This window comes from Odocoileus virginianus, chromosome 21, assembly GCF_023699985.2.
Source record: "Odocoileus virginianus isolate 20LAN1187 ecotype Illinois chromosome 21, Ovbor_1.2, whole genome shotgun sequence".
NCBI classification, from domain to species: Eukaryota; Metazoa; Chordata; class Mammalia; order Artiodactyla; family Cervidae; genus Odocoileus; species Odocoileus virginianus.
Window position 1 is genome coordinate 33,199,750 of NC_069694.1, and position 27,580 is coordinate 33,227,329.

The 27,580-nt window shown below is 39.4% G+C and overlaps 1 long non-coding RNA gene and 1 pseudogene across 1 annotated transcript in view; one reads left to right on the forward strand and one right to left on the reverse strand.

Annotated features, from left to right (window-relative positions):
* Positions 1-27,580, reverse strand: part of LOC110133103 (uncharacterized) — a 243,503-nt gene that overhangs the window by 41,697 nt on the left and 174,226 nt on the right. Inside the window, exons 2-3 of the long non-coding RNA XR_011482512.1 lie at positions 6,142-6,231; positions 4,687-4,808 (exon numbers count right to left, since the gene is read on the reverse strand). This is a non-coding gene — a long non-coding RNA (uncharacterized lncRNA). The remainder of the gene's footprint in view (positions 1-4,686; positions 4,809-6,141; positions 6,232-27,580) is intronic.
* LOC110133102 (small ribosomal subunit protein uS9m pseudogene) lies at positions 7,720-11,593 on the forward strand (annotated as a pseudogene).

Below are 27,580 nucleotides of genomic sequence, written 5' to 3' on the forward strand. Positions count from 1 at the left end.
TAGGGGAATTTGTATGAGGAGGCTTCAGCTTCCTGGAGAAAAAAAAAATAAAGTTCCAGACTCCACTGTTGTGACAGAGGGTGAGATGGTTGGACGACACCAATCAATGGACATGAGTTTGAGCAAACTCTGGGAGATGGTGAAGGACAGGAAGCCTGGTCCAGTGCTGCAGTCCATGGGGTCACACAGTCAGACACAACTTAGTGGCCGAACAACAACAACTACTACCATTCCTATTCCTCTAAGTTCAGAGTTGAGGAGTACTGTTGGCATAGGGTAGAACAGCGGGGTACAGGATAAGGCCCAGGCGTAGGATAGATGAAAGAATAAAGCAAAAGAAAATTTTCCTGAGAAAAGTAGGATTCTGGGCCAAATACTAGAGTTCACAAAATGCCCAAAGATATTTTTTCAAGGAAAACATCTTCTGGATGCTAACAGAAGCTCTGCTGGGCATACTCAGTCTAGCATGTTTCTGGGCACTGGGGAGCAATGGCTGAGAGCAGAAATGTGAAACAGCTGTAATGTTGGGAGTGTGACAACCTGTGGCCCAAATAAGATCTGGATCAGCAGTGGACCAACATTTGTTGAAATCCATCTTTAACGACTACTCCATGGCCATGGAACAACACACTGGTTCCAAATAAGAAAAGGAGTACATCAAGGTTGTATATTGTCACCCTGCTTATTTAACTTATATGCAGAGTACATCATGAGAAACGCTGGGCTGGAAGAAGCACAAGCTGGAATCCAGATTGCCGGGAGAAATATCAATAACCTCAGATATGCAGATGACACCACCCTTATGGCAGAAAGTGAAGAGGAACTAAAAAGCCTCTTGATGAAAGTGAAAGAGGAGAGTGAAAAAGTTGGCTTAAAGCTCAACATTCAGAAAACTAAGATCATGGCACCTGGTCCCATCACTTCAGGGGAAATAGATGGGGAGACAGAGGAAATAGTGGCTGACTTTATTTTTCTGGGCTCCAAAATCACTGCAGATGGTGACTGCAGCCATGAAATTAAAAGACGCTTACTCCTTGGAAGGAAAGTTATGACCAACCTAGATAGCAGATTAAAAAGCAGAGACATTACTTTGCCAACAAAGGTCCATCTGTCAAGGCTATGGTTTTTCCAGTGGTCATGTATGGATGTGAGAGTTGGACTGTGAAGAAAGCTGAGCACCGAAGAATTGATGCTTTTGAACTATGGTGTTGGAGAAGACTCTTGAGAGTCCCTTGGTCTGCAAGGAGATCCAACCAGTCCATCCTAAAGGAGATCAGTCCTGGGTGCTCATTGGAAGGACTGATGCTGAAGCTGAAACTCCAATACTTTGGCCACCTCATGCTAAGAGTTGACTCGTTGGAAAAGACCCTGATGCTGGGAGGGATTGGGGGCAGGAGGAGAAGGGGGCGACAGAGGATGAGATGGCTGGACGGCATCACAGACTCGATGGGCATGAGTTTGAGTAAACTTCGGGAGCTGGTGATGGATAGGGAGGCCTGGCGTGCTGCGATTCACGGGGTGGCAAACAGTCGGACACAACTGAGCGACTGAACTGAACTGAACTGAACTCCATAGTCAGGAGAAGTAAAAGCAAAGGAAGACTGATTAGTCCTGTTTTTTTCTTTTCACAGTGTTCGGATGAAAAGTGACTCTGATTGACTGAGAAAGGCCTTGGAATTCTTAGGCAATTCAAGAGTTGAGGGAGTTTCGAGAGAAACTCACAGGCAAATTAGTTACTAACATTTAAAAATAAGAATTTTCTATCAGCACTGTTGTCTATATTATCTTCCTATAAAGTTTCAGTAGAATAGACTATTTGCTTTTTCTGATTTGTTTGAACTTACTAATAGTAAATTAAATGTCTGTTACATGAAGTAGTTTGAGCTTTTTCTATGGCATTTGACTTGTACCTATTACAGGACCAGTGAGTAGAAATTAGTCACTTAGATTTTGAGAACACTTAAGGGGCTTCCCTAATAGCTCAGTTGGTAAAAAATACACCTGCAATGCAGGAGACCTGGGTTTGATCCCTTGGTAGGGAAGATCCCCTGGAGAAGGGAAAGGCTATCTACTCCAGTATTCTGGTCTGGAGAATTCCAGGGACGGCATAGTCCATGGGGTTGAAAACAGTTGGACACAACTAAGCAACTTTCACTTCACTTCACTTCAGCAGACCATTCAGCATCTAGATGTATTTAACTGAGACTCACATGCATATTTTATGTAGAAAATTTAATGTTATAACTGTTTTGTGAATGTAAATCTCATAAAAATCTTAAAAACTGAAATAAAAATAAGAATTTTCACATAAAGTTCTTTGGGGGGAATAAAGTTCTCTTATAAAAAACCATCTGAGAGTCTTGCAACATTGGACTCAAACTCTGATTGTAAATTCCAAATGGAGCTAAATACCAACTACCTGCTTTAGATGTGATATGCGTCCTCCAGTTTACCACACCCCCCCATTTCGTCACTGACTGAGCCAGATGATACTTGCCATTTTTTTCAGTCATTGTGTTTTTATCATGACACAAGTCCTGGATTTAGTACTAATTCTAGTTATTCACAATACTTATCTGGCACTGGAGGTCATAAATTCTATCCTAGACTCTGTCTTTCGGATGGTATTTGTAATTTCAATTCCTTAGTATATTTCTAGTCTGCATCAGCAGAATGTCCTGCTGAATGGAGTCCACCTGATTTTTTTCTCTACTCCTCTTACTCTTCTTCTACCCTTGTTGACAATTGTTGCAACTTGTCAACTATAAAGTTGTCCACAGATTTTGAATGTTCCCCTCAAAATTCTGCAGGAATTAAATCCAACAACACAAAGCAGTTATTAGAGACACCCAGGTTGCAGGAAAGACAGTGGTTCAGCTCAGTTCAGTACAGTCGCTCAGTCGTGTCTGATTCTTTGCGACCCCATGAAGACAGCAGTAGGTCTCCCCAGTTAAATACAGACTCTTACTTCCTTTACTCGGCTGTGCTCTGAAAATGGGGAAGGACCCAAAAATAGCAATACTACTATTAATAATTGAAAATTTAACTTTTAACATATTTTTCTGATGAAAGTAAAAATCTCCTCTTTTTTAAGAGGTTTTGACTTCACACTGGAGGCTAAGGAGACATGAGAAATAAACACAATGTGAGATCCTGGAATAGATATTGGGACAGAGAAAGGATATTCGTGAAGAAAAAATAAGAAATTTGAGTAAGACTTTTAGTTTAGTTAACATTGTTGTAGTAATGTTACTTTCCTGGTCTGTATCACTGTACTGTAGTTATATAAGAAGATACCATGAGGGGAAACTGGGCAAAGATTATATAGGTACTCTGTACAATTTTTGCAACTTTGTCTAAAATTATTTCAAAGTAAATGTTTTCACAATTTAAAATAAATTTTATATTTTTCTTTATGGGCTTCTCAGGTGACGCTAATGGTAGAGAACCTGCCTGCCAATGCAGGAGACGTAAAGAGATGTGGGTTCAAATCCATAGGTTGGGAAGATCCCCTGGAGGAAGACATGGCAACCCACTCCAGTATTCTTGCCTGGAGAATCCCATGGACAGAGGAGCCTGGCGGGCTATGGTCCATAGGGTTGCAAAGATCAGACACGACTGAAGTGACTTAGCCCATAAGCACACAAAAATTTTTCTTTAAATGCATCTGTTAAAACATATATCTATGATGTCACAAAGAGTGAACATGTCCAATACTAAACAGTACTGAAATATTTAGAAAAAGATATCTGTACATTTGTGTAGAAATCCTTCTGTGATGTATATTCATTCCCATGGCACACACTATGTTAACAGTTGTTAGATTATCCACGGTCTGGCTGTCTCCCTGGTTGTATTGCTCTATTTTAGTCTCAGTATCAGCTTTGCCTGGACTAGGTCCAGAGATAGCCAGTGTTCTTGAACATTATGTGTTGTGTGTTCTACGTGCAGTGGGTCAGCTGCCCAAGCACTTCTCTTTCCCTAATAGGAGGATCTAACTGATTCTAGCCAGTTTCATATGTATGATACTCTAAGGGCCACTGTGCTCTGCTCATTCATGTCTGAATCTTTGTGACCCCATGGACTATGGCCCGCCAGGCTCCTCTGTCCGTGGGGATTCTCCAGGCAAGAATACTGGAGTGGGCTGCCATGCCCTTCTCCATGAGGTCTTCCCATCCCCGGGATCAAGTCCAGGTCTCCCACAATCCTGCAGGCAGATTCTACACAGCCTGAGCCACCGGGGAAGCCCCTAGGGGGACACTACCTTCTCCTTAGATTCTCTGCACCCTTATGAGTCAAATCTCTTTTTCATCAACATTGCTATTTGCTACCCTTATATCTTAGTTCACTCAATAAATATTTATTGAGCATCTGTTATATGTAATGGACTGGGCTACACCATGAAAGCCGACTCATTGGAAAAGACCCTGATGCTGGGAAAGATTGAAGGCAAAAGAAGGGGCAGCAGTGGATGAGATTGTTAGAAAGCATCACTGACTCAATGGACATGAATCTGAGCAAACTCTGGGAGACAGTGGAGGACAGAGGAGCTTGGCATGCTGCAATCCATGGGGTCACAAAGAACGGACACAAATTAGCTACTGAACAACAAAAACAACAAAGCAATGAGATTACAGAAAGAAAACATTTGATATTAATCTTATCTTTATGGAACCAGACACATACTTGGTGTGTGTACAATGAATGAATAATTGTCTGTTTTCTTCCTTCTTTCCTTCCACTTTCTTCCTTTTTTTTTTCTTCTTCTCTTCCACTTTAGGTCTTGAATAATAACTGCTCTCTGGCTCCTAAAAATATTTTTAAACATCTATTTCAGTTCACCAATTTATTGTATAAAAGAATCTTGATTATATAAAATTAGCTCAACTTTGCTATATTAACATCTATAACTTTTGTTTTTGAAAAATACTGCATGGTCAACAGGTTTCACTGTATATGGTTTGTCATTCAATATAAAATTTATATATTTGTGAGCATAGGTATAAACATGCAAAGACTTGGAGGCCTTGAGTCTTGTTCTTTTCAACAGCCTGCTTCCATGGCAACAAAGTCTATTAGAAGCAACCTTGTCACCACAACTTTAGGTTCAAATAATTTCACAGAAAAGATAAAAAGGTATGTGGCAACTCTATCTTGCTCCATCTTTTATATAAAGTAATTTCTCAGAAACATGATCAGCATTTGAGACAACCGTGATTAAAAATTAAAAGGCCCTGAGAAAAAGAAAAATACTATCCATAACATGGATTTTGAAAACTTAATGAAAGGTAGAGAAAACATGGTAGGACTGCAGTCTTTAATGTTTTCTGCATAGTGAACAATTGATCCAAAGTTTAAAACATGAAGCTTTAGCTCATCACTGAGAGACTAAAATGTTTATCCTTAAGAGTTTATACTTAGAGGCTCGTGGAAAACAAAAACATTTTTATCCATTAAGGTTGAAGAAATCCTCAATTTATAGTGTCACTTATTACTTGGATCAGAAAGCCAAACATGAGTGCAAATATATCATTATGTCCTCTGAATGTCAGAGGACTTTTTCCAAACCCATTGTACAACAAAGGCAGAGGGGCCCTGTGTGTGTGTGTGTGTGTGTGTGTGTGTGTGTGTGTGCGCTGAGTCATGTCCAACCAATGGACTGTAGCCCTCCAAGCTCCTCTGTTCATGGGATTTTCCAGGACAGAACACTGGAGTCGGTTGCCATTTCTTACTCCAGGGGATATTCCCGACCTAGGGATCGAACCCACATCTCTTGCATCTCCTGGATTGGCAGCAGATTCTTTACCACTATACAACCTGGAAAGCCCTAAGAGGGTCCCTAGGACGACACAGAACTGTCAGCCCAAAATTTTTTGTTCTTGGTTCACTGGCTTTCCACATCTCTGTGCTCTAAAACACTCTGTGTTAATTTTGTTGAACTCAATAGGTCATGGAGTCTTCTCATAAGGTCTCAGTCATAGAATTAATTCCTGGGTATATTAAGTTTTATGGTCACAGACAGCACCAAAATTTCCACTAACCATAAGAAAAACTGGGCCAGCCAGCAAGACTAAAAACTTCATCTTCAAGATTGTTTACTGAGGTTATTATAATGATTAAATATAATCAAGTACATATTACCCATTTGTATTTAGTTTTATTAGAAGATTTAGCTCAGGTTGGGATTGTTTGGTCAATGCAGCCCCTTCAGAGATAAGGACAGAGTAATTTCTGTAAAGAACAATAGACACAGTCTGGTCACTGGATATACAATTTAAAAATTTACTTATAACTTAGATAAATGTAACATGAATATATATGTAATCAATATCTAATATTGTCTGATGTCCATAGCAATATACATACACATATGCAAATTTGTCAATATGCAAATTTTAAATTCAGGATTTAAAGTTGGAATATTAGGGACTTAAATTCATAATATTAGATCAAAGTGTTGGTGCTTTTAAATTCTGCCCCAGCCTAGTTCATGGAAAAGAGTCTGGCAAAAAAAAAATCTATCTGCATTCTTGATAAGGCCTAGCATGCTATAGTCCATGGAGTCACACAAGAGCAGGACACAATTTAGTGACTCAAAAATAACAACAAAGTATTTTTTTTAATAAATGTCTTTTCCCACCAGAATACAAACTCCAAGAGACCAGAGACTGTTTACATTGAACTCAGCATAACCACCAGCAGGCAGTAAATCAAATGTAGACTAGTTGAAGAGAGCAAGTTAAGTTCAAGAGCTACTTTTTGTTAAATTTCTTTTCATTTTTAAGCTTAGAAGTTACAAAAATTTAATTTTTAGATAATACTAACAAAAAGTTGAAGAAATACTATAAAGAATTCTTATACACCTTCCATCATATTCTATAAATATTAGCTTACATAGTTCAGATGGTAAGGAATCTGTCTGGAAGATGGGAGACCCAGGTTCAATCCCTGGGTTGGGAAGATTGCTAGAGAAGGGAATGTCAACCCACTCCAGTATTCTTGCCTGGGAAATCCCATGGACAGAGAAGCCTGGTGGGCTACAGTCCATGGGGTCAAAGAGTCAGACATGACTGAGTGACTAACACTTTCGCCTTCTATATAACCACAGTGAGTGCTAGAGTTCTAGTCACTAGGTTGTGTCCAACTCTTTGCAACCCCATGGACTGTAGCCCACCAGTCTTCTTCTCTTCATGGGATTTCCCAGGCAAGAATACTGGAGTGGGTAGCCATTCCCTTCTCCGGGGATCTTCCCGATCCAGGAATCAAACCCAGGTCTTCCGAACTGCAGGCAGATTCCTTACTATCTGAATCACCAGGGAAGTTCCATAGAACCACAGTACTGTCATTAAAACCAAGAAATTAACATCAAAATCAATCTTAACATTAGGTAACACTATTATCTAATTTACAGACTTTCTTCAAATCTACCAGTTTACCCACTAATATTCTTTATCTGGTTCAAGATCTAACCTACTATCATGTGATACATGTAGCTGTCAGGTCACTTTACTCTCCTATAAGCTGAAGTAGTTACTCAGCCTTTCTTTGTCTTTCATTACTTTGACACTTTAAAGAATGCTAGCCAGTTATTTTGTAGAATGCTGCTCAATTGGAATTTTTCTGATGCTTCCTCATGATTAAATTGAGATTATTCACTGTTGGTAAGAATACCACAGTAGTGATGCTGTGTCCTTCTCCGTGCATCATATCAGGGGGCACATGGTATCAGTTTGTCCCATCATAGGTAGTATTAACTTTGATCACATGACAAAGGTAAAAACAGCTGGTGGAGAACAGTATGGTGTTACAGCAGCCCAAACAGATTAAAATAAGAATATCTACGACATACACAAAATACATTAAGACATTCTATAAAAATCAGGCATGAAATAAGAAGAAAAAATGCTACTTTTCTAATCAATCAATAAATCTATAACAATATAGGACTCTTCCAAATTTCTGGCTTATCTTGTGTCAGTTTTGGTAAGCTGTATTCATCGATTTCACTTAAATTGTTAAATATATGAGCATAAAGTTGTCAATATATTCTCTTATTGGGCTTCCCTTGTGGCTCAGCTAGTAAAGAAGCCACCTGCAATGTGGGAGACCTGGGTTTGATCCCTGGGTTGCATAGATCCCCTGGAGAAAGAAAAGGCTACCCACTCCAATATTCTGGCTGGGAGAATTCCATGGACTGTATGGTCCATGGGGTCACAAAGAGTCAGACACAACTGAGCAACTTTCACTCACTCACTCATATTCTCTTATTATTCTTGTGATGTCTATAATATCTATAGTGATAGTCCCTCTTTATTCATTAGAACATCAAATTTTATTTTCACCACCAGACACATCCACAACTGAGTGTCATTTCTGTTTTGGCCCAGCCTTTTCATTCTTTCTAGAGTTATTTCTCTGCTCTTCCCAAGTACTATATTGGATATCTACCAACCTGGGGACTCATCTTCCATTGTCATATCTTTTTGCCTTTTCATACTGTTCATGGGGTTCTTGAGGCAAGAATACTGAGGTGCTTTGCCATTCCCTTCTCCCTGAACAGCCTGGCTCATAGCTTCATTGAGATACACAAAGTAATGCTCAAAATCCTTCAAGCTAGGTTCCAACAATACATGAACCAAGAGTTCTTGGTTCAAATGTACAAGCTGGATTTAGAAGAGACAGAGGAACCAATGATCAAATTGCCAACATAGAAAAGCAAGATCATAGAAAAAGCAAGGGAATTCCAGAAAAGCATCTATTTCTGCTTCACTGACAAAGCTAAAGCCTTTGTGTGGATCACAATAAACTGAGGAAAATTCTTAAATGAGAATAAATACCAGACCACTTTACCTGCTTCCTGAGAAACCTACATGCAAGTCAAGAAGCAACAATTTGAACTGAATGTGAAACAACAGATCGATTCAAAACTGGGAAAGAAATATGTCAAGGCTGTATATTGTCACCTTGCTTATTTAATGTATATGAAGAGTACATCATATGAAATGCTGAGCTTGATGAATCATGAGCCAGAAATCAAGAGATTGCTGGGAGAAATATCAATAACCTCAGATATGCAGATGATACCACTTTAATGGCAGAAAGTGAAGAGGAACTAAAGAGCCTGTTGATGAGAGTGAGAGAAGAGAGTAAAAATGCTGGCTTAAAATTCAACATTCAAAAAATGAAGGTCACGGCATCCAGCCCCATCAATTCACGGCAAATAGATGGGGAAAAACTGGAAACAGTGGCAGATTTTATTTTCTTGGACTCCAAAATCACCGCAGATGGTGACTGCAGCCATGAAATTAAAAGACGTTCGCTCCTTGGAAGGAAAGCTATGACAAACCTAGACAGCATATTAAAAAGCAGAGACATCATTTTGCCCACAAAGTTCTGTTTAGTCAAAGCTATGGTACAATGGATGTGACAGTTGGACTATAAAGAAGGCTGAGCACTGAAGAATTGATACTTTCAAACTGTGGTGCTGAAGAAGACTCTTGAGAGTCCCTTGGACTACAAGATCAAATCAGTCAGTTCTAATGGAAATCAACCTCAAATATTCATTGGAAGGATTGATGCTGAAGCTCCAATACTTTGGCCACCTGATTTGAGAGCCTACTCATTGGGAAAGGCCTTGATGCTGGGAGATTGAGGGCAGGAGAAGGGGACAACAGAGGATGAGTTGGTTGGATAGCATCACCAACTCAATGGACATGGGTTTATCAAACTCCAGGAGATAGTGGAGAGCAGAGGAGCCTGGCATGCTGCAGTCCATGAGGTTACAAAGGCTCTGACACAACTTAGCAACTGAACAACAACAACAATGTGTATGTATATAATTTATGTCCCCTCTCTCTATTTCTTGATCTCTCTAGCTAGGAACTTAATCAATTTTGCTGACCTTTCAAAAAAACTAACTCAACTTTGTTAAATTTTTCAATTGTCTCTCTGCTTTCCATGGATGTTATACCTTTTGTCTTTTCTTGTTAGAGTATTTTAAAGCCATAAGTTTCCCTTTAAGTAGTGCTTTAGCTACACTGTACAATTTTTATAATTTTGTGTTTTTACGAGTAGTTTAAAATGTTTTCTAAATTCATTGGTGAGCTTTTCTTTCATCCATTGCTTATGTATCAGAAAAACTAGAAACAGCAAGTGTTGGTGAGCATGTGAAGAAAGGGGGATGCTTATGGGCTTTCCAGTGGCTCTGACAGTAAAGAGAACCTGCAGGAGACCCAGGCTTGATCCCTGGGTCAGGAAGATCCCCTGCTGAAGGGAATGGGTGGGTACCCACTGCAGTGTTCTTGCCTGGAGAATTCCGTGGACAGAGAAGCCTGGCGGGCTACAGTCCATGGGGTCACAGAGAGTTGGGCATGACTGAGTGACTAACAATTTGACTTTTACTTTCATACATTTATTGGTGGGCATGTAAATTCATGAAGCCACCATGGAAAACAGTATGGAGGTGCCTCAAAAAAATTAAAATTGAACTACCATATGACCCAGCAATTCTACTTCCGTGTATTTATCCAAAGAAGAAGAAAATACTAATTTTAAAAGATGTGTGCTGCCATTTGCAGGCCCTGCCCCTCTGTCCTCTCCCTATCTCCCTTTGTCAACATGCTTGCTCCCTGTGTGTCCTGCCCCCTAGCTGCCTCCTTCTGTCTCTTTCTTAGGGTTAGGACTGGCTTTGCCCCAGACAAGGCCTCTGGAAAGCCGCCACTGCTGAGCTACAGACAAGTACCAGATGCCAGTTGTCAAGGCTAAGAAGGGCTTCCCTGGTGGTTCAGATGGTAAAGAATCCGCGTGAAATGTGGGAGACCTGGGTTCAATCCTTGGGTTGGGAAGATCCCCTGGAGGAAGGCATGGCAACCCACTCCAGTATTCCTGCCTGGAGAATTTGCGTAGACAGAGAAGCCTGTCGGGTTACAGTGCATGGGGTCACAAAGAGCGGGACATGACCGAGTGACTAAGCACAGCCAAGGCTAAGACACACTGCAGTTGTAACAAGAAAAATGTTACAGCCTCAAGATGTGAAACTTACAGAGCGGATTTTACCATAAAGCAGATTGAAGAACTCAACATAGGAAAGAGACACTTAGCTAACGTGATGGGAGAAGACCCCGAAAGTTTTACCCAAGAGAATATTGACATAGTGATTCCTTAGCTTTTCCCCAGGGGTTTAAGAAGTGAGCCCAGCCAATAATGAAGCGTCCTGAAGAGATTTTTCCAAAACAAAGAGCAATCCAGTGGGGAGAAGATGGCCACCCATTTCATTTTCTTTTTATACTGGCAAACAAGCACATTACTCATGAATGCATGAGGCACACAGAAAGCTACTAGATGTGAAGAAAAAACCCAAAAAACAAAAACCAGTTGTGAGCTCAAGGTCTGTTTTCAGAAAAAACTAGAAACCAAAGACCCAACTGGCAGTAGATGACTGATTAAGGAGGAACTAGAAGAAATGTTAGCGGAAAAACTGTCAGATCAAGAATAAGCTCAGTCCATTTGGCTGCTGAAAAGATTATCAATGTTGCCCTCTGGTGCTATTGAAGAAGAATTTGTGTTCATAAGCAAAAGTAATGACAAACTATAAAAATAATCTCAGCCTTTAGATAAAATGTTGATCTTGATATTTTCCTCTGTTGTGTTAAGTAAAAAATAACAGTATGTTATTTACTTTCCAAATTTTGAGATTTTCTAAATATCTGATATTTTCACTGAATATAGTGAATAAGTCTTGTCAGACAGTTTTCTTTCAGTGTCTTAAAGATATTTTTCCAATGTTTTCTGGACACCATTGTTATTGATATTTAGTCATTTATATTCTTGTCCTCCTGTGTGTAATGGTCTTTTTTTCCTCTTGTTAATACTTTCTCTTTCTCTTTATTTTTCATGAAGATGTGCCTAGGGTGGTTTTCTGTTTTTCTGTAGTGAGACACTTAAATCAAAAATTAAGATTTTTTCTAGCTATTATTTGTCATATATTCTCCACTCAAATTAACCATATGTTAGACTTCTTGCAATTGCTCCTCAGATACTGAGGCTCTGTTCATTTTCTAAAAAATCTTATTTCTTCTGTTATTCAGATTGAATAATTTCTGATGATCTATCTTTAAGCTTACTGTGATTTCTTTGTCATCTTCAGTCTTCTGCTAAACTTCCAGTATTTTTAAATTTCAGATATTTCACATTTCAGTTTTATAATTTTCTAATGGTTCTCTTTCATAGTTTGTATTTTTTGGCTGAGATATCCTATTTGTTAACTCTATGGGTTCACATTTTTCTTTATGTTCTCAAACACAGTTAAAATAGTTGCTTTATAATCCTTATCTGGTAATTTCAATACCTGTATCATCTAAGAGTCAGTCTTTACTGATCATACGTTCTCTTGAGTGAGAATTGCAATTTTCTGTTTCTTCATTTGTCGAATTATTTGGAATTGCATTATGTGATTGATATTTTGTAAATATATATTTTATCTTGTGAGTTATATATTATAAAGTTCTGGATTTTCTTATATTCTCACAAAAGCATTGTGGGTTTTGTTGTTGATGTTTCACTGGAGAGTTAATTTGACTGAACTTGAACTCCAAACTCTGTATCCCTGTAGAGTGAAGCAGCTCAAAGTCTATTCAATTATTTTAGCCTTAGTTACTCCATACTTGTGCTATTCAGGGGTCAGCCAGAGATGGCGGAAGATTTTATACTCAGAATTTGGGGTATCTGGTATTGATTTTCTCTTTCCCTATGTTTTCTCTCTGTATTAGTTTCCTAGAGATGCTATAACAGAGTATCACAAACTAGGTGGCTTAAAACAAAAATTTGTTCTCTTACAGTTCTGAAGGCTAGCAGTCCAAAATCAAGGTATTGGCAATATTAGCTTGTTTCTCCTGGAGGCTCTGAGGAAGGATCTGTTCTATGCCTCTCTCATAGGGTTTTGTGGTTGCCAATAATAATTGGCATTGATTGGTTTGCAGCTGCATATTCCAATCTCAGAGTAGAGAGTTCTGACAAAACATGATCCACTGGAAGAGGGAATGGCAAACCACCCCAATATACTTGCCATGGAAAAATCAGGAATTGTATAAAAAGACAAAAAGGTATGAAACCAAAAGATGAGTCCCCCTGGTCGGAAGGTATCTCATATACTACTGGGGAAGAGAGGAGGACAACTACTAATAGCCCAGAAAGAACCAAGTGGCTGGGACAAAGCAGAAATGATGCTCAGTTGTGGATATGCCTAGTGATGAAAGTAAAAGCCAATGCAAAGAACAGTACTGCATAGGAACCTGGAATGTTAGGTCCATGAACCAAGGTAAATTGGATGTGGTCAAGCAGCAAATGGTAAGAATAAACATCAACATCTTAGAAATCAGTGAACTAAAATGGATGGGAATGGGAATTTAATTCAGATGACCATTATATCTACTACTGTGGGCAAGAATCCCTTAGAAGAAATGGAGTAGCCCTGTTAATTGACAAAAAAGAGTCTGAAATGTAGTACTTGGGTGCAACCTCAAAAATGACAGAATGAAAAAAAAATGACAGAATGATCTCAGTTTGTTTCCGAGGTAAGCCATTCAACATCACTATAATATAAGTCTATGCCCCTAACAATAATGCTAGAGAAGCTGAAGTTTATCAGTTCTATGAAGACTGAGAAAAACTCTTAGAACTAACATCAAAAAAGATTTCTACTCATCATTGGGGATTGGAATGCAAAAGTAGGAAGTTAAGAGATACCTGGAGTAAGAGGCAAGTTCAGTCTTGGAGTACAAAATGAAGCAGGGCAAAGGCTAACTGAATTCTGCCAAGAGAATGCATTGGTCATAGCAAAATTCATTTTCAACAAAACAAGAGATGACTACACATGGACATCACCAAATGGTCAATACCAAAATCAAACTGATTACATTCTTTGTAGTCAGAGACAAAGAAGCTGTATATAGTCAGCAAAAACAAGACCTGGAGCTGACTGTGGCTCAGATCATTAGCTTCCCATAGCAAAATTCAGGTTTAAACTAAAGAAAGCGGAGAAAACACTAGGCCATCCAGGTAGACTTAAATCAAATCCCCTATGAATATGCTTATTTAACTTATATGCAGAGTACATCAAGTGAAATGCCGGGCTGGATGAAGGACGAGTTGGAATCAAGATTGCCGGGAGAAATATCAATAACCTCAGATACACAGATGACACCACCCTTATGGCAGAAAGCAAAGAAGAACTAAAGAGGCTCTTGATGAAAATGAAAGAGGAGAGTGAAAAAGCTGCTTTAAAACTCAACATTCAAAAAAGTAAGATCATGGCATCTGGTCCCATCACTTCAATGCAAATAGATGGGGAAACAATGGAAACAGTGACAAAGTTTATTTTCTTGGGCTCCAAAATCACTGAAGATGGTGACTGCAGTCATGAAATTCAAAGACGCTTGCTCCTTGGAAGAAAAGCTATGATCAACCTAGATAGCATATTAAAAAGCAGAGACATCATTTTGCCAACAAAAGTCCATCTAGCCAAAGCTATGGTTTTTCCAGTAGTCATATATAGATGTGAGAGTTGGACTATAAAGAAAGCTTAGCACCGAAGAATGGATGCTTTTGAACTTCGGTGTTGGAGAAGACTGTTGAGAGTCCCTTGGACTGCAAGGAGATCCAACCAGTCCATCCTAAAGGAAATCAGTCCTGAATATTCATTGGAAGACTTATGCTGAAGCTGAAGCTCCAATACTTTGGCCACCTGATTTGAAGAACTGACTCACTGGAAAAGACCCTGATGCTGATAAAGATTGAAGGCAGGAAGAGAAGGGGATGACAGAGGATGAGATGGTTGGATGCGTCACTGACTTGATGAACATGAGTTTGAGCAAGTTCCAGGAGTTGGTGATGGACAGGAAACCCTGGCGTGCTATATAGCCCATGGGGTTACAAAGAGTCAGACATGACTGAGCAACTGAACTGAACTGATGAACATGCAGTGGAGGTGACAAATAGATTCAAGTGATTAGATCTAGTAAACAGTGTGTCTGAATAATGATGGACAGAGGTCTGTACTACTGTACAGGAGGCAGTGAACAAAACCATCCCAAAGAAAAAGAAAGGCAAGAATGTAAAGTGGTTATCTGAGGAGGCTTTACAAATAGCTGAAGAAAGAAGAGCAAGGGAGAAAAAAAAAAAAAGCAAGGGAGAAAGGGAAAGGTACATCCAACTAAATGCAGAGTTCCAAAGAAAAGCACAGAGAGACAAGGCCTTCTTCAATCAACAGTGTATAAAACTAGAAAAAAAACAACTGAAGGGTAAAGACTAGAGATCTCCTCAGGAAAATTGGAAATATCAAGGGAACTTTTTTCTCCAAAGATGGGCATAATAAAGAACAGAAATGGTAGAGACCTAGCAGATGAAGAAGAAATCAAGGAGAGATGGAAAGAACATATGAAAGAACTATACAAAAAAGATCTTAATGAACTCGATAACTATGATGTGGTCAGTAACCCAGAGCCAGACATTCTGAATGTGAAGTCAAGTGGGTCTTAGGAAGCTGTCAGTAGAGCTGGTGGATGCGATGTAATTCCAATAGAGCTATTCAAAACCCTAAAAGATGATGCTGTCAAAGTGTTGCACTCAATATGTCAGCAAATCTGGAAGACCCAGCAGTGGCCACAGGACCAGAAAAGGTCAGTCCTCACCCCAATTCCCAAGAAGGGAAGCACTACAGAATGTTCAGACTATTGGACAATTTCACTCATCTCCCATGCCAGTAAGGTCATGCCTAAAATCTTGTATGCCAGGCTTCAGCACGATGCATACCAAGAGCTTCCAGAGGTCCAAGCTGGATTTAGAAAAGGAAGGGGAACCAGAGATCAAATGGCCAACATTTTCAGGATTATAGAGGAAGCAAGGGAATTCCAGAAAAATCATCTACCTTTGCTTCACTGACTATGCTAAAGCCTTTGATACATGTGGATATTAAAGAGATGGGAATACCAGACCATCTTACCTGTTTCCTGAGAAACCTGTATGTGGGTCAAGAGGCAACAGTTAGAACCCTGTATGGAACAACTGATTGGTTCAGGATTGAGAAAGGATTACGACAGGGCTGTCTGTTGTCACCCTGTTTATCTAATCTATATGCTGAGCATATCATGACAAATGCCGGGCTGCATGATTTACAAGCTGGAGTCAAGATAGGTGGGAGAAACATCAACAACCTCAGATAACCTTCTGCCACTCTAAAGGCAGAAAATGAAGAGGAATTAAAGAACCTCTTGGTGAGGGTGAAGGAAGACAGTAAAAAAGCCGGGTTAAAACTAAATATTAAAAAAAAAACTAAGATCATGGCATCCAGCCCCATTACTTCAAGGCAAATAGAGGGGGAAAAGGTGGGAGTAGTGACAGATTTCCTCTTCTTGGGCTCTAAAATCACTGCAGACAGTTACCGCAGCCATGAAATCAGAAGAGAATTGCTTCTTCGCAGGAAAGCTATGACAAACCTAGACAGTGTGTTGAAAAACAGAGACATTACTCTGCCGACAAAGGTCTGTATAGTCAAGGCTATGGTCTTTCCAGCGGTCATGTATGGTTGTGAGAGCTGGATGTGAAGAAGGCAGAGGGCTAAAGAATTGATACCTTTGAAGTGTAATGCTGGAGAAGACTCCTTAAAGTCCCTTGGAATGCAAAGAGATCAAATCAGTCAAGGGAAATTAAACCTGAATACTCACTGGAAGGACTAACACTGAAGCTGAGGCTCTAGTATTTCGGTACCTGATGCGAATGACTGATTCATTGGAAAAGTCCCTGATTCTGGGAAAGACCAAGGAGGGCAGGAGAAGAGGGCATCAGAGGATGAGATGGCTGAATGCATCAGTGGATGCAATGGACATGAACTTGGGCAAACTTCGGGAGACAGTGAAGGATAGGGAGGCCTGGCAGACCTATGGGGTTGCCAGAGTCAGACACAACTAGGGGATTGATCAACAACAACATTCCCATTTCTGCCTCCATCTTCATAAGGTAATGTCCCCTCTTGGGTGTTTCTGTGTCAAAATTTCCCTCTTCTTATATAAAGATACTGTCATTGGATTAGCACCCACTCTAATTCAATATGATTTTGCATTAATTAGATCTACAAAGTTTCTATTTCCAAATAAGGTCATATTCACAAATTCTGGATGGGCATGAATTTTGAGGGAACATTATTCAACCCAGTACTTCCCCTTACTTCCCAGTGGCCTGCTATGGTGCCCTCACACTCTGTTGCCTAATTCTTTAAGCCACAAAGACTACAGATTTTTATACAAGTATTAGTGGTGGCTCAGATGGTAAAGAATCTTCTGCAATGCGGGAGACCTGGGTTTGGTCCTTGGGTTAGAAAGATCCCCTGAAGAAGGGAATGGCAAGTCACTCCAGCATTCTTGCCTGGAGAATCCCATGGACAGAGGAGCCTGACAGACTACAGTCCATGCAGTTGCAAAGAGTTGGACTTGACTGGGAGACTAACACTTTCACTTTCTATGTCACTGAGTGGGCCTGGACTCAGGTAAAAAGCTACCAAAAAAACTAACTCATAAGGCATATTCTCTTCTTCCAAAAATCATGTCCCTTCCAGATTTTGCCTGCTTTTATTTACTGTATATTACCTAGACCATTCAGATATGACCTAGATCAAATCCCTTATGACTATACAGTGGAAGTGAGAAATAGATTTAAGGGACTAGATCTGATAGACGGAGAGCCTGATGAACTATGGACGCAGGTTCATGACATTGTACAGGAGACAGGGATCAAGACCATCCCCATGGAAAAGAAATGCAAAAAGACACATGGTTGTCTGAGGAGGCCTTACAAATAGCTGTGAAAAGAAGAGAAGTGAAAAACAAAGGAGAAAAGGAAAGGTATTCCCTTTTGAATGCAGAGTTCTAAAGAATAGCAAGGAGAGATAAGAAAGCCTTCCTCAGTGATCCATGCAAAGAAATAGAGGAAAACAGTAGAATAGGAAAGACCAGAGATCTCTTCAAGAAAATTAGAAACATCAAGGGAACATTTCATGCCAAGATGGGTTCGATAAAGGACAGAAATGGTATGGACCTAACAGAAGCAGAAGATATTAAGAAGAGGTGGCAAGAATACACAGAAGAACTGTACAAAAAAGATCTTCATGACCCAGATAATCAGAATGGTGTGATCACTCACCTAGAGCCAGACATCCTGGAATGTGAAGTCAGGTGGGCCTTAGGAAGGATCACTACGAACAAAGCTAGTGGAGGTGATGGAATTCCAGTTGAGCTATTTCGAATCCTGAAAGATGATGCTGTGAAAGTGCTGCACTAAATATGCCAGCAAATTTGGAAAACTCAGAAGTGGCCACAGGACTGGAAAAGGTCTGTTTTCATTCCAATCCCTAAGAAAGGCAATCCGAAAGAATGCTCAAACTACCACACAATTGCACTCATCTCACACGCTGGTAAAGTAATGCTCAAAATTCTCCAAGCCAGGCTTCAGCAATACGTGAACTGTGAACTTCCAGATGTTCAAGCTGGTTTTAGAAAAGGCAGAGGAACCAGAGATCAAATTGCCAATATCCGCTGGATCATCAAAAAAGCAAGAGAGTTCCAGAAAAACATCTATTTCTGCTTTATTGACTATGCCAAAGCCTTTGACTGTGTGGATCACAATAAACTGTGGAAAATTCTGAAAGAGATGGGAATACCAGACCACCTGACCCACCTCTTGAGAAACCTGTATGCAGGTCAGGAAGCAACAGTTAGAACCAGACATGGACCAACAGACTGGTTGCAAATAGGAAAAGGAGTATGTCAAGGCTGTATATTGTCACCCTGCTTATTTAACTTATATGCAGAGTACATCATGAGAAACACTGGGCTGGAGGAAGCACAAGCTGGAATCAAGATTGCTGGGAGAAATATCAATAACCTCAGATACACAGATGACACTGCCCTTATGGCAGAAAGTGAAGAGGAGCTAAAAAGCTTCTTGATGAAAGTGAAAGAGGAGAGTGAAAAAGTTGGCTTAAAGCTCAACATTCAGAAAACTAAGATCATGGGACCTGGTCCCATCACCTCATGGGAAATAGATGGGGAAACAGTGGAAGCAATGTCAGACTTTGTTTGGGCTCCAACATCACTGTGGATGGTGACTACAGCCATGAAATTAAAAGACACTTACTCCTTGGAAGGAAAGTTATGAACAACCTAGATAGCATATTAAAGAGCAGAGACATTACTCTACCAACAAAGATCCATCTGGTCAAGGCTATGGTTTTTCCAGTGATCATGTATGGATGTGAGAATGGACTGTGAAGAAAGCTGAGCGCCGAAAAATTGACGCTTTTGAATTGTGGTGTTGGAGAAGACTCTCGAGAGTCCCTTGGACTGCAAGGAGATCCAACAAGTCCATCCTAAAGGAAATCAGTCCTGGGTGTTCATTGGAAGGACTGATGCTGAAGCTGAAACTCCAATACTTTGGCCACCTCATGCGAAGAGTTGACTCATTGGAAAAGACCCTGATGCTGGGAGGGATTGGGGGCAGGAGGAGAAGGGGACAACAGAGGATGAGATGGCTGGATGGCATCACCGACTCGAAGGGCATGGGTTTGAGTAAACTCCAGGAGTTGGTGATGGACAGAGAGGCCTGGCATGCTGCAATTCATGGGGTTACAAAGAGTCAGACACGACTGAGCAACTGAACTGAACTGAACTGAACCTTTGGTAATTGGGGCTTCCTAGATGGTACAACGGTAAAGAATCTTCCTGCCAATGAAGTAGATGTGAGATTCGGGTTTGATCCCTGGATTGGGTAAATCCCCAAAGGAGGAAATGGAAACTCACTCCAGTATTCATGCCTGGGAAATCCCATGGACAGAGGAGCCTGGCAGGCTACAGTCCATGGGGTCTAAAGACATGCCTGAGCACACATGTATGTACCTCTGGTAATTGCCTTTTTAAACCTTTTCTGAGTTACTCTCAATGGGAAGGTAAATCTTATAGGAACTACTCAAGCACATCTAGAGTAGACTCACCTGTTTTTCTAACAAGCTTAATAGAAAAAAATTAAGAATTAACATTTAGTTTCATGTTAAATAATGTATATGAATTATGTTATTTTTTTACTGCTATTTAATATCTTAAATATTTCTACTTTATCTCTGTGAAGCTGTTTTTTTCCATCAGAAAGCATGCACAGTGTCCAATGAGTAAAACATTAATAATAGTAGCATGTACTACTTAATGTTTCAATTACTCTTCTAAATGCCTTATATATATGTTACTTCAGTAAATCTTCACATCAACATACAACTTAGGCAGTAGTTTTACAGAAGAATAATTCCCATTTTACAAACAAGGAAACTAAGGTCCCAGAGGCTAATCTGCACCTGTACCACAGGTAGTATATGATGAATTATAAGAGTTCATGCCTATAACCATTATTCAGTACTGCCTCCTAAAAGCACAAATTGTTATCTCTGACACTAGTTTGGATCATTATTAACCCCCAAACCTTATTATTTATAAGGTTTCATTTGTCTAATTTTGCCTAACTTCTAATGCAATGTGTGGAGTAAATAAACATTGTAGATATATGATTTTATTAAATGGAATAGTTTAATATCAGCATCAGTTTATTTCATTATTTTTAATTTTTCTAGGTTGTATGAGTGATTTATCAGAAATTCTTTAAGCACTAAAGCAAGCTTCAGAATTCTCAAACTTACACATTTTAAAAATTTATCTACAAAGTAAGAACTATAGGAAAATTAGATCCAACTTAATTAGTGCATAATCTGCAATAGTTGAATTAGATTTTATATTATAATGTTAACTTTTGTCATTAATAAAAATCCCTTTCTCTCTCTCCTTTTTCTCTCTCCTCTTCCCTCTTCCTCCTTCCCTTTCTTTCTCTGTCTCAGCTATTTGCTCTTATCATAAACATGACAAGCTGTAAGACACGAACAAGTGTGTACTTAAGCAAAATAGTTATTTCCTTAACATGACTCAGCAAGGCACCCTAGAGATTATGCTGTTACTGATTTCACAGGTCTCTTGTGCATGTGAATTTCCATGAGAGTCTATTCAACTGGTGTGACTAAGAAAGAACAATGTTCCTCTATACAAGGTGGGTTTTGCATTGTCCCACACATAGCCTGCTGATGGCCGTGGGATGGCAAAGTCACCTTCATTAGACGGAATTTAATAGCGAATCAAAGTTCTTGTGGAGAATAGACTGATCTAAACTTTAGCCTCCCTTGGGTCCCGCTGAAAGATTAGAGGGAAAGAGTAGGGCCTTAGTAAGTTGAATGTATCAGATTGTTTTTCACTAATAGTTCTCTTGTAAAACTCTGAAAACCACCCAGTTTAACCCTTAAAAAAAGGAGAAAGAAAGAGGAGTGGGATGGGGGGAGGGAAAAAACTCAAATAGTATACCACAGGCATTGATTTCATTGATTTCTGAGGCATGCTGTTATTCCTGTAGCAAGTTCCACAGTTTGGATTATGCACACATGACCAAAATTTGTCCATCAAAAGTAAACCAGTTTGCTTGCTCCATTTAACAGTCCATGCCAAACGCAACAATACTAAGACTTTAATAGTTTATAAAATTTAATTGCCTTTAAGTTTTGTTCTATGTGCAGTCCTTCAATGACATCTTTTCAAAAATATTCCGAATCTGAAAAGAGTTAATGGTGGAAGAAAGAGGAGGCACGACACGGGTGAAATGTATCAACCACACCTGTACGGCAGGATCGGACACAGTTAACGAGAAAAAAGGAAGGAGAAACAAACGCGTTAGATGATCTTCAGTCTAAAGAAATCTCTGTTAGGCAACGGGGGCATTTTGCTCCTTGCCTTTTATTCCAACTTCCTTTCAAACAATTTGTTAAGTGAAAAGAGAGATGATGGCAGCTCAGCATATCAAAGCTCAGTTATCAGTTGGCTTATTCTAGCATCTTTGGTCTTTTGTGGATGCCTTATGATGTGTTGTGTGGTAACACTGGAAAGTCAATCTTATACCAGTGATTGCCACATAAATGTTAAGGAGTCTGAAAAAAAAAATCACAAAATAGAAATCGTTGAGCTCTCAGGTATAAAGTGGCACTGATAAGAATTAATGTATCCAAAAAGATTTGGGTAGGTTTCTTTTTCCTTTTATGGGGAGAGGATAGGGGTGTGTAAAGAGGGGCTGACTTATTTTTCAGTAGGGTGAGAAGGAATGTCTAAGAGAATGAAAAGGCATAATGGAAACGTTTTCATTATCAATTCTTTTAGAATTGGCTGTGAGCATGCTGTCCCAATTAATGACAAAACTGAATAAAAAAGCTCACTGCCATGACAAAGAAATCTTTTTCCTTTCATGTAATATTTTTATTTTTAAAATCCAGAGGAACAACTAAAAAATAAACTGAACTTTAAAATCAAAGTACACCTTTTGGGGGACAAACGTACTGTTGCTAAATCTATAATAGGAAGGCTTTTAAAACCCTTGAAGGATAGTGTACCGTCAGCAGAAGACACCTTCATAGGGTAGTGAAGAAAACTGAATGAAAGAAGGTATGATTTCGGAGCTCTGTGTAGGAGTATGGGAACCAGTAAGAGACGGTGAGTTGTCCAGGAACAAGTCCCAGGAACCCCTCACCAGTGGAAGGGTCCCGGGCAAGGGGAAGAAGCAGCATTTTCAGACCAAGTGAGAGCTCAGCCACATGAGAGGGATAGAGCCAAGGCCAGAGACAGAGAAGAAATACCTTGACCTCTTTCTCCTCCTGTCCACTCATCTCCTGCTGTGCTTCCAGGAGCCAAGCCCCTCCAGAAGCCCGAATGAACTAAGTGCGGCTGTCTTCAGGATCAGACCTCTTTCACCAGCCCAGGGCACAGCTCAGATCAGAGAGAGGAAGGAAACTGACAGTGGGGTTTACAGATGCATGACCAATGGAGATACTGAAAGAGAAATCACTTGTTATTGAGAGCCAAGAGAGCCTGAATCACAGTCCTTAAAGCATGAGGAGTCAATTGCCTGTGACTAAGACTGTATTTCTGACTATAGCCTCAGTAATGATCTCTTAACTGTGATGGATCACAATAATGCAATCTTCTTTCAGAAAGAAAAAAATGTTTTTAAAAGATAAGGTAAAAAGGAAAACTAAAAAGGTACATGAGATTTTCTTTATGGATAATTTTATCCATAAAAATGACAAGTGTAATTAATCTGTTTTGTTCTGGTTAACCATACTAATTCTTATTTTTATCTTTGTATAACTATATGAATTAGTGTCTTTATTTTGTGATAGCGGTATGACATAGCATGACAAATTTCCTTCACAATCACTTTCGTCTAGCCCTTAGAATGTTTTAACACTGGTTAGCACAGTATATTGACTTTAGTCTGCAAATCCTCTCTAAAAGGGAAGAAAACTGCAACAAAACCAGTGTTTCAATGAAGTGCTTCTTTAGGAGATCAAAAATACATCATGTATCACAACACTTCAGAGTTGAAAGGGACTTTAAAAATCAAGTATAAACCTTTTATTTCACAAGTGAGGACAAAAGTCTAGAGGTAGTTGTAGTTTTCCTCTTATAATACAGTAATGGGTTTTAGCAATTAGGACCACAACCCAGATTTCCTGACTCCTTATCTGGTTTACCCATCTTCTCATGGTACGCATGTGTGCTGTGTCGCTTCAGTCATATCTGACTCTTTGCAACCCTATGGACTATAGTCCTCCAGGCTCCTCTATCCATAGGATTCTCCAGGAAAGAATACTGGAGTGGCTGCCATTTCCTCCTCCAGGGGATCTTCTAGATCCAGGGATCAAACCTGCATCTCATCTCCTGCATTGGCAGGTCAGTTCTTTACCACTAGTGCCACCTGGGAAGCCCTTCCCATGGTACAGTTTTCATTTATATTCTTATTATACAGTAAGGTCAATTTTATTTCAAAGAAACAATACATTCCTTCCTAAAACAGGCTGTACAAAAGTGCACCAAGAAGATGTACCTATCACGTTAATATTTCTCAACCAAGGCTTGAAGAGACCATGCAGAGTAGAAATGATGTCCTTGTGGATTGCCAGAAGCTCTGAGAACTGCCCGTGCTCCTCATCTCCCCGAGGACCTCAGATCTATCATAAGCCCACTGGCCAACTGTGTATGCAAAGGATCAAGCTTCCTCGGCCTCATATTTTCTCCAGCAAACCCAGTTCATTATTTTGCAAGACCTATAAATGAAAGAATTTTATCTTGTGTGTTTTAACTCCATGAAAAAAAATATCAGGGCTCAAAAGGAGTCTCCTAGATAAAAATCGATTCATTTGACTTTTGGTTCTGTCTTATCTTTTCACTTTCACACTCCTATTGCTTAATCTGATCATTTACTATTCCCGTTTCCTCTTTAATGTCTGCAATTTTTAACTATGTTGTCTTGCTTTATTATACTTCCCTGCAGTGAGCAATGACATATAAAAAGAGGACCCAGCCTTTTAGGCAGGTGTGTGCTTGCTGTGTGCTGAGAGATAGGTCACTGAAAGTCCATGCAAATTAGAGCACTTCACAGGGAAGCAAAACTTCATCTCGAGCAGCAGGTGTGTTGTAGAAGAGAGCTGTAAATGCCTCTGTGTGAATGATGGCTGTTGCTGTTTGTCTATGCTTTATTCTTGCAGTTCACCTAATGGGTCAGGTTATTGACATCTGAACTCTACAGAAATGATCATGCTAAGCTCTTCTGTCTCGTGTTCCACTAGTACGGGGCACTGATCTTCTTAGGACAAGAAAATCACCAAGTGTTCTGCCTCCATTCCTCTCAAAAACAAAGATTTGCAAATTTCAGGAATAAAATAATTGTTCAAGGAACATAGGAATATAAGTTGTTTATTTGGCCTCTGGGAATAAAAGCTTTAAAAAGTTTTAGTCTTCTACTATGAGATTATAAAAGTAAAACAAATTAAATTGTATTAAAGCACATGGTATTTGCAATTTATTTTTCAAAAAGTTTCCACAATCAGAATAGTATTATGCTAAAAATACTCATCATAAAGATTTTAAGGAGTGAAATAGACTTACATCTTTCTAGAATATCTTAAACTCTTGCTTTTTTATAAAGTAGGTTGGAAAATCTGTTGTTCTCAAATGTTTGTTTTTGGACTAAGGCCAGTCTGTGGCAAATATTTAACCAGTCTATACTGAAAAGAGAAAAATAATATTAAGGGCAAAGGAAAGAGAAAAAGAGAATTCTAAAATGCCAAGTTTTATTTCCTGAGGGAAGACCCTAGTTTCCTCTAGGATTTTGCCATTCTTTTCTTGGAGAGTTAATAATATGATGATAAATGATGGCAAAAATTTTTAATGTCCTTTCTTAACAAAAAGTATTTGGCAAACCCATGTCAATATTCTTCACTTTTTTCTTAATTTAAAATTGTTGCTGATCTGTGAAATGCACATGTCTAGGAAGGTTCTTATAAACCCTATGATGCCAAACCTGATTCTACTGAAGAGCCGGACAATCAAATGTAGCTGAACTATTCTATTTATGAATTATAGTAACTGTTGTTATCAATTCCAAATGCTGCAGACAGTGAGATGGTATCAATCCCTACCAACTGAAGGTGAACTGCAAGTTTTAATCTTGTTAAAAAATAGTCACACCGTTGGATTTTCCTCATTGTTCTCACTACCTCTATTAACTTTCTCCTTATACTTCAACATGCCCACTCAGCTGTCTTTTCTATCGAATTGACCCTGGAATTTTCTGGATGACCCCATATCACTACATGCTGCTTATATTCATATTACCCAACAGGTCAATCCTTATAAACTGAAAAATTATCTCCAAACCTCCTGCACTGGAAAATTGAAAGCATCGGCAAAAAGTTAACAATAACAATTCAAAGAAGCAGGTGATATGAGATAAGAAAGTGGCTTTTCTATTAGGGAAAAAAAAATGAACTCCTTATTGCCAAATTCAGACTTAAACTGAAGAAAGTAGGAAAAACCACTAAATCATTCAGGTATGACCTAAATCAAATCCCTTACAATTATACAGTGGAAGTGACAAATAGATTCAAGGGATTAGATCTGATAGAGTGCCTGAAGAACTATGGGTGGCAGTTCATAACATTGTACAAGAGCGGGTGATCAAAACTACCCCCAAGAAAAAACTGATGTTTTGAACTGTGGTGTTGGAGAAGACTCTTGAGAGTCCCTTGGGCTGCAAGGAGATCCAACCAGTCATCCTAACGGAAATCAGTCTGGAATATTCATTGCAAGGACTGATGCTAAAGCTGAAAATCCAATACTTTGGCCACCTGATGTGAAGAACTGATTCACTTGAAATGACCCTGATGCTGGGAAAGATTGAAGGCAGAAGAAAAAGGGGACGACAGAGAATGAAATAGTTGGATGGCATCACCGACTCAATGGACATGAATTTGAGTAAACTCCAGGAGTTGGCAATGGACAGGGAGGCCTGGCATGTTGCAGTCCATGAGGTTACAAAGAGTCGGACACAACTGAGCAACTGAAATGAACTGAAGAAAAAGAAATGCAGAAAGGTGAAATGGTTGTCTGAGGAGGCCTTACAAATAGCTGTGAAAAGAAGAGACATGAAAGGCAAAGGAGAAAAGGAAAGATATACCCATCTGAATGAAGAGTTCCAAAGAAGAGTAAGGAGAGATAAGAAAGCCTTCCTCAGTGATCAGTGCAAAGAAATAGAGGAAAACAATAGAATGGGAAAGACTAGAGATCTCATCAAGAAAATTAGAGATACCAAGGGAATATTTTATGAAAAGATGGCACAATAAAGGAAAGAAATGGTATGGACCTAACAGAAGCAGAAGATATTAAGAAGTGGCAACAATACACTGAAGAGCTAAACAGAACAGATCTTAACGACCAAGATAACCACAATGGTGTGATTACTCACCTAGAGCCAGACATTTTGGAGTGAGAAGTCAAGTGGGCCTTAGGAAGCATCACTACGAACAAAGCTGGTGGAGGAACTGATGGAACTCCAGCTGAGCTATTTCAAATCCTAAAAGATGATGCTGTGAAAGTGCTGCACTCAATATGCCAGCAAATTTGGAAAACTCAGCACAAGCCACAGAACTGGAAAAAGTTCAGTTTTCATTCCGGTGAAAAGAAAGGCAGTGTCAAAGAATGTTCAAACTAACGCACAATTGCACTCATCTCACGTGCTAGCAAAGTAATGCTCAAAATTCTCCACGCTAAACTTCAACAGTACCTTGAGTACAGTTTCTCATCTTCTTCATCATCATGACCTTCTCCTTTACCTATTCTTCTACACTCTCCCAAAGACCTGCTCAAATAGTACATTCCCAGGGAAGCCTTCTCAGAATCCCAACTAGATCAGACTCTCCTGTCCTGTACTTATAGCATCTCGGCTGCCCATTCAGAGCTCAGTGCCAGTTTTGAAAGTATATGTTTGACCATGTTATTTCACTATTATCTTCTAGCGACAAATAAGTCGGTTCTGCTCTTTTCTTTATTCTTAGCATCTACAAGGTACCTGGCATATTCTATTCAGTAGATTTTTTGTGTGTGTAATTAAATGACTAATGACT